Raw genomic sequence first — 7,784 nt, forward strand, 5'->3', positions numbered from 1 at the left:
TGTCATGAACATTAATGACACTTTGAAGTAACATTAATGCTCATGATACTTGTCATGTCATGTTTCTGACAGGCTTGTGTGACTCTTATGTAGACAGAAACATGACATGACAAGTATCATCAGCATTAATGTTACTTCACCGTGTCATTAAGTGTCACAAAGGCATGGTCAAAAAATTACCTAAGTCATTTATTTCTCTTAAGTTACATCATTTAAACATAGTGTTATTACTATGCAAATAGCCATCCTTTGTTACACCCTTTTGGAGTGAAATAATCAATAAATGTCATATGTTACACTTTTGGTGACGTTTTTTTGTGTTTCCTGCAAAACTTGTTGCAATATCCACTTTTCTATGACAGAATTGGCAAAAAATTCGTAAGAAACTACAACAACCTTACAAAGTTCCTGGTCGTCTGTAATTGGTCGGTTTTTTTCATTGCGCGATCTGATTGGCTATTCGCCGCTCATGCGAGCAGCGTCACTTAGTGATTGCCTCCCTCCGACGTTGCTGCTGAGTCCAGTTGGGTCTGAAACCGTTCAGAGTACAGAGGAGCACAACAGCGACTACAACTCTATTAACTGTGTTATATATTACACAGAGGACGGATTCATCTTCAGACATCCGGACCAGGTGAATAATACAACTGACATTGACCACTATTTGTTGTTATTATTGTTGTTGTGTCTTGTTTCAGACTGTTGAATTCACCCAGGACTTTCCTAGCGTAACGTTAGCGTCTCTCTGAATGCAACCTGCCAGCTAGCAGCTTTGCTATCCAGCTAATTCTGGCTGTCAAAACAACAGAGAGAGAGGCATAATCTGCTAGCCAGCAGGAAAGCTCTGCTCTGCTTTCCCTTTACGAGGCATTCTCACTCACATGGAGGCAGTATTTGGTACATTTAAAGGCAGACAGGTCGACGTGTTAAGCTGTCAAAATAACCACATGCACTGTTAAATAGTTATCTGGCTTCTTTGGGATGTGGCACCTCTTGTTAGCGGACTAGCCAGCTCGCTAGCTCGGTGTAAACAAACCATCATCATAGCCTGTCGATGGGCTGCAGTCTGCCTCTTATTTTTACCTTTGGCAACACAGCTCTGGGGCAAATATAACGTGAAACATGTTTGCAACAGCTTCAGGTAAAACATATCAAAATGCTCTTTTGTGTGTGTGTTGGAAGTAGGAATTGTCGCTGTCAACAAGGCTGGAGTTTTGGGTTTCTTTGTCTTGCTTGCTCGCCAGTGTTGACTCGTCTGTACTCTGTCTGAGTTGTTAGTATGGCTCTATTTGCTGCTATTTTTTGCACTCTTAAACGTATTTGTTTTTGTATATAAATGCGTGAGTAAGCCGTAAGTGTTTGTATATGTATTTTGTATATTGTACGTATTTTTTTATTTTTATTTATTTTTTTGTTTGTTTTTTGTTTTTGTTTTTTTTTGTTTGTTTGTTTTTTGTTTGGTAATTCTCTGCTTTTTTACATCATGGCCAGGGGACTACAGATGAAAACTAGCCTTCTGGCTCACTCTGGCTTTTTTAACCATGTATAATCATGTGTTTTATGAAATTGCACTGTCCCCTTTTAAATAAACTAATAATAATAATAATAATAATAATAGTATTATCTTCTAACAACAAGACAGAAGTAGCTGCTGGAAATGCTAATTAATTGAATCACTTGTCAGCCCTGCTTTGGCTCAGCTTGGTTCTGAATACATGTTTTGGTATCTAGCTTCTTGCTTTTTTGTCTTATAATGTCTTGTCAAATCAGAAAAAATACTGTTAATCAAGTACATCTTAGTTAGCGTTAGCAACATGCAGTGGCTTTGTAACATCAGGCTGTGACTTTAAAGACAATACTGCTTTCTGTAGAACCCTTTGGACGGTGCAGGAATAATTTAGTAAACAAATTATATTCCTATGTAAGTTGATTTCCTGTTGTTGACTTGAAGACTTGATCCAAATTCACTCTGTCTGTTTTGCGTTCGTCTGTGGGGACTTAACACATGTTTCATACTGATTTTATTATTGAGTTTTGTTGAACGGTTGCTCCTAGAAGACGTTAAGATTTTCATTATTAACCAGCATATTCAGTATTTTACTATTCAGATGTGATGCTCTCTGCAATATTGGAGAACTCAGCAGCTATAGTCAAAATCTAATTGGCCGGTGACTATACAGTGATAAATTATTTCTGTTTCTCGCTACTTGACATTTCACTGAATGCACATGTAGTTCTGCATATATGCCCATCCCATTTCAGTGTTCTTCTGAATGTTTTGCCACAAAGCATGAGGTCATCTCATAAATATTTCATGGGCTGGCTAGCTGATAGCCTATTTGTCTTGAACCCAAACTTTATATGTACAAAAACACTCCCAGCCGTCCCCTATCTTAAGATTAGCCCATGGATATTTCATGGAGCAGAGTCTTTGCTGGTATTCTTGTTGAAACCCATTTTGCATTTTTAATCAGTGTCTTCTTTTGCAGTTTGACCCTTTGGGGTTTCACTGTGTCATTATTTCCCAATGCAGGTCTACTCCTACGCAAGTTAACAACACTAGAAACTTAAAACAAAAAGAAATGTAAAATTGTGAGCTCTGCATTTAATTACACACACCCTTCCCTGTTGTTATTTTCAAGGTGCAATTTTGTTTGTCAATGTGTCAAAAACCCATAGGGATCCATGTATCATTTTTATGTTTAGCAAATGTGCTCTGTGCAAAAAGCTCAGAACCCACAGCACCACAGCAAGTTTACCACATGGAGTTCATTTATCTGAGATGTGTCTCACACCCTTCAGATTCATCTAGCCAGGAAATTTGCAGTAATTTCCTGTTGGAAGATATTGATTTGCAATTATACAAAGAATGAATTCAGAACTTCCAGTGCTTGAGGTGATGTGTGCTCCCGAATCTCACCCAGCTAGACATGGCTATTGAGCAATACGTCATGTTTTTTACTGGAAGTACAACTCTCTAGAGAATTTCATGTATAATGAAGTCAGTCTTTGACAGTGTGCCAGCCAGAAGAGCAGCTAAACATAGCTTCTAAGAATAGTAGAGAACTGTCAGTGCAAAATTGATTGATCATAAGACAGAGTAGCTGCCTCTGCCTTTCTTTTATATTACTCTTCTTGTCTCTGTCTGAGCTTTCTTTCATTCCCTTACAACTGTGTGTGTGTGTGTGTGTGTGTGTGTGGTGTACAAAACAAAAAATAACCAAATGCGTCTTTAATTTAAATGGTTTATGTTGTTGCGTTGTTGCAGAAGTGCACACACATAATAACAACACTCCCAGCCAAATAGGCCTGTTACAAGTTAATTACTTTGTCCATAGGCGCAGTAAGCATCTTACGCCATAAACACTTCTGAGCGTTAACAGCATTAACAGAAAGAATATGTCTCTGTGTGCTAGCTCCAGCAGCTTTTGTTGATTGGTAAACATGTAGGGTGAGTACATTTGTGACGCACACCTGGGTGTGTGTATGTGGATTAATTTCTATTATCAAGTTCATCCAGTGCATAAAGTCATACAGGATGCCTTTATCCACACCCAAACAATAAGAATTCTTAGGAAAATAAAGGAGTGACAGCGCTCAACCTGTCTCTGTTTCCCAATTTGATCAAAAGCTGAGCGAACACTTGCATTTAAGCAATTTGACAATTATCTGAGCAAAATCAGTTTGGTGACCTCTGCCTTGATCCCAGTAACTGAGTTCACTCTCCATGTTTTGGTATCTTGTGTTTTATTCAGCTTTTACTCAGAAAGAAGGCATTGATATCTTTATATAGTCAGCAGCTAACGGTTCCCTTTGCATCAGAACATTTAGGGGGGCTATTTTTATCTTTGTGTGATCCACCTTTGGATTACCACCCAGTACTTGAAAAACCACTGCCTTAGGTTACACTGTATTCACCAGCAGAGCCTGCAGTCAGTGCACTGACCTTGTTGTGGTCTGTGTCCAGATGGTTAGTGGTTCAGTACCATTTAGAAACAAAGAGCAGTGTTTTTGAATATTGTTTTGAAAAATGTTTAAAACATTGAACCCTTTTTAGTGTCTAGTCATAATTGTATAGTGGGGGTTCAGTAACATTTACATTCTTCAGGAGTTGACTGTTTGATTTGTTCAGGGATTCCCTGTTTTAGTTAAGAGTTACTTTAGAGAGACACTGACAAGCTCAGCAAATGTATGTCAGATTAAGTTTGCAGCCCTTACCACCCACAACCTGTGCAGAGTTGAGACTTGAAAACTTGGTACAACTAACAGGCAGTGCCAGCCTGTTTTTATGTGGAATTTTCTGTTTTTGTACATCTATGGGAATGTGTTTGTAGTAGTTGTTGTTGTTGAACATATTTTGACTCCCATTATTGTCAGTGAAGGTCATTAAGTTTTTCAAAAATACTTTTTAAAAATACTAACCTGCTCTGTTGAGTGAGCCAGCCACTGCTTCAAACAGGGGTTTAACAAGTTGAGATGTATCAACAGATCCTAAATTACAGTATAGGTTGTTAGCTTATGACTCTCAACACAACATAAATGGCTGTTCTGTTGTGAAATTGTTTCAAACACATGACCATTTTGTGATCTGACTATGAAACATACCTGGACAACTTCGTTAAGTTTATGCACCAAAACTACTTTGTTGGGTTTAGGGAAAGATCATGAATTGATTTAATTTAAGGATGTGATGTAGCTATGATACATTATGTTATGTTATGTTACATACATGACATTACTCTGTACTAACATAGTTGCCTACCTAAGTTAAAATAACCCGTCCTGGTTCTGGTTTCACACAGGGCATGAATAGCAGTAACCTGGTTGAAAATCTTGTGGGTTTTTTTACTCATCTAACCAACCTGACCTCCTTCCTGTGTGGACTTTGTCACTCTTTATATGATCTCATATGACATACTCGTTTGCTTCTGTGATAATTACAATGACTGCTTGGTCATCGCCTAACAACGAAGGTAAATATGGGTCATAACAATCTGGAGGTAAAGATGGGGTGCTAAACTTTTTGTGTGGTTGTTTGATTATAGTGGGAGAGTGTTTGACAAAGCATTGTCACATAAAATATGTGTGACTAAATATTACACATTTCATATCAAACAAAAACATTGACTATGATGAATTGTCCCATTTCTAGTAAAGGACACCTGAATGTCACCTAACATGTGAACCATGCTTGTGTAGGTGTGTCTGATCTGTAATGGAGTTTTTTTAATCTTGTCTTCTGTTTTTAAGAGTATCCTGTTGTGGGAACATATAGTTCTAACCAGTGACACAGTTGTTGAATATCAACAGGGTATTTTTATAGTCAAATATTTCCACCTTTCACCATATTGGTCGAGCGTGTGTGTACACTTGGTAGTAGTTGTGCTACGTGGCTAGATGTTTGTGTATGCGGTGAATGGGAGAACAATGGTGTGCATGTGTTTGTGGTTACTGCACACTGGTTGTCTTTGTTTATCTCGCTATCATAAGACTGCTGGCAGCCTCATCAGTAACTCACTGTTGTACCAGGGCTGAGAGGCACACACTTCCACAGACAACCCGGATATGTGTGTGTTATTGTGTATAAAAAAAATCCTATACATTTTTAGAATATATTCTTGAGATGTTTTTCTTTAATCGTGGCAGTTGGATAATTGAGGTTATAAAGGCAACTAGTATTGGTGTGTCGATTTAGAAAAACATGCTAAACTGGCTTGCAAATTGTCTTACGTCTCTGTCATTCATTTTGTAATGAAGCAAACCCCACCCGTGTAGCTACAATAGCAAACACTTGTGATTATTTGCACTGACTAGCTTTCAGGTGTAGCTGCAGGGAGACAGAGAATAAAAGGTGTGTTTTCAGTAATATCATGGTAGGGTGGGTGTGTATGTGTGGTTATGTTTAAGTGCAGGTCTCAGTGTGATTACATGGTCCCAGTGAACAGTAAAAGCAGTCATGTGGTCTCCAACAGCAGGTTTAAATCATTGTAAAGCTGCCCCAAATACAAAGGGAGGCCTATGTATCACCCCCTGCCATAGGAACACACACAGCATACTTTAAAGTGAACTGCACTGCCAAATGAAGAGTTTGACTCCAGACCGGTTAATCCAATTATTTTAAAAGAAAATGTGATTTCCAACTCTGCAAAATAGTTAATGAATAGCAGGTCACCTTGGAGTACAAAATTGTAACAATTAACCAGCCAGAAAGTCATGTTTTTCAGTAAGGGTTCTACTTTTTCCCCCACCAGGTTTGATATTAAGCATTCAGTTTACATTAAATTCTTAATTTTGATTCTCCTCTTTCAATGCGATAAAAAAGTTTGAGGTCATTTTGCTTTAGAGTTTGAAAATATATGGCTATAATTGCTTTGTAGGGGGAAAAAACACGGGGACAAAGAAAAAAAAATAAGTTATTGACGTCAGTTCTGCTTTTCTTTCTACCTGAGTAAGCAAAGTCAGTGACAATTTAACAAGAAAAGAGTCTTCAACCAATCTGAGAAATTCTTGCATTAATTAAAATACTCCTACACACCCACTAATGCCATCCCACACTCACCCTGACTTTTTAAAGTAAAGCTCTTTATGTTTGACCAGTACTAATAATAGCAGAAAGTGAAAGGAGAGACAGCAGGGACAGCAGGTCAGGAGCAATGTCCAACTCTGAACCCCAAGCAGTTTCAGGGCGTTTTTTTCCCCTCACATTTTAGTCATCTGGGCCTCGTTTTTCACTGCAATATATACGTCCTGTAGCTCTATGGAAACAGCACAATTATAAATAGAAGGATGAAATAATTAAAATAATGTCTAAGTGCAATCTAACACAGTTATCATAAAAAAAGAAACAAAAACAATTGGAATGTATTTGATAGCTTATTTTACAAAAATGAGAAAACATAGATGGGTAATGTTGTATCTATGTACAGACACAATATTCATTGCTTCCCAGTTAAATGTTCCCAAATTAAATGTTTTACAGGATCTGGTTAGCGTGATCAGATTCTTTTTGGCTAAATTTTAAGCGATACATGTAGAATAAACTGATTTGATGAAATATCACTGTTTGAGATTTGATGATTTTTCCAGATGGAAGCATTCATCACACATAAATAATGCATTCCATGAGTGTCATAAATTAAAAAATTATATTTTCTGTAATTACACATTCTATCTATGATGACATGTCTGTGATTAGTAAGAAAACACGCCTTTGAAAAGGCTTATGGATTCTCAGAGGGTTAAAGGACAATGTGTTGTCACAGGAATTTGTTATCTTATATAACGTGTTTGTGGTCTTTGGACTTGATGTTAACAATAGATAAGATTCTGCTCCCAGTTGAAGGTCTAAGTATCTGACTTGAGAAACTGATGCACAGTCAGCAGCACAGACAGTCAACGTGGCTTCTTAACATTTCGTCTGGTTAAATGTAAGTAAACAGCCTAGATGCTCAATAAGCATCTAGGCTGTTTTTTTTTTTAACTGACGATCTTGTTGTGTAAACTCTTGCTTGCGTAGCAAAACTGTGATATGTAAAGAACAGATACCGATCAGCGTAAACGGAATGATTTTAAACTGTAAGACCTGTGCAACCGGTTTTAACTGCTCTTGCTTGACTATTGCGTGTGTCTGTATATCCTGAAAAACCAGCTGTGAGGTCATGGAGAAGCTGACATGCTCAAGTTGGGTTTCTGTTTTAGATGGCATGGCCTCATTGGCAACGCAACCATTGGCAAACATACATTCAGATAAACTATCACACGTAATGTATGCACTGCTTTCCTGT

The 7,784-nt window shown here is 37.8% G+C and overlaps 1 protein-coding gene across 1 annotated transcript in view; it reads left to right on the forward strand.

Annotated features, from left to right (window-relative positions):
* Positions 1-522: 522 nt before the first annotated feature.
* adipor2 (adiponectin receptor 2) overlaps positions 523-7,784 on the forward strand; it is a 33,209-nt gene continuing 25,947 nt past the window's right edge. Inside the window, exon 1 of the mRNA XM_059326036.1 lies at positions 523-634. The gene's annotated coding sequence lies outside the window, so the exon portion shown is untranslated. The remainder of the gene's footprint in view (positions 635-7,784) is intronic.

This window comes from Centropristis striata, chromosome 22 (assembly GCF_030273125.1).
Source record: "Centropristis striata isolate RG_2023a ecotype Rhode Island chromosome 22, C.striata_1.0, whole genome shotgun sequence".
In the NCBI taxonomy this organism is placed as follows: Eukaryota; Metazoa; Chordata; class Actinopteri; order Perciformes; family Serranidae; genus Centropristis; species Centropristis striata.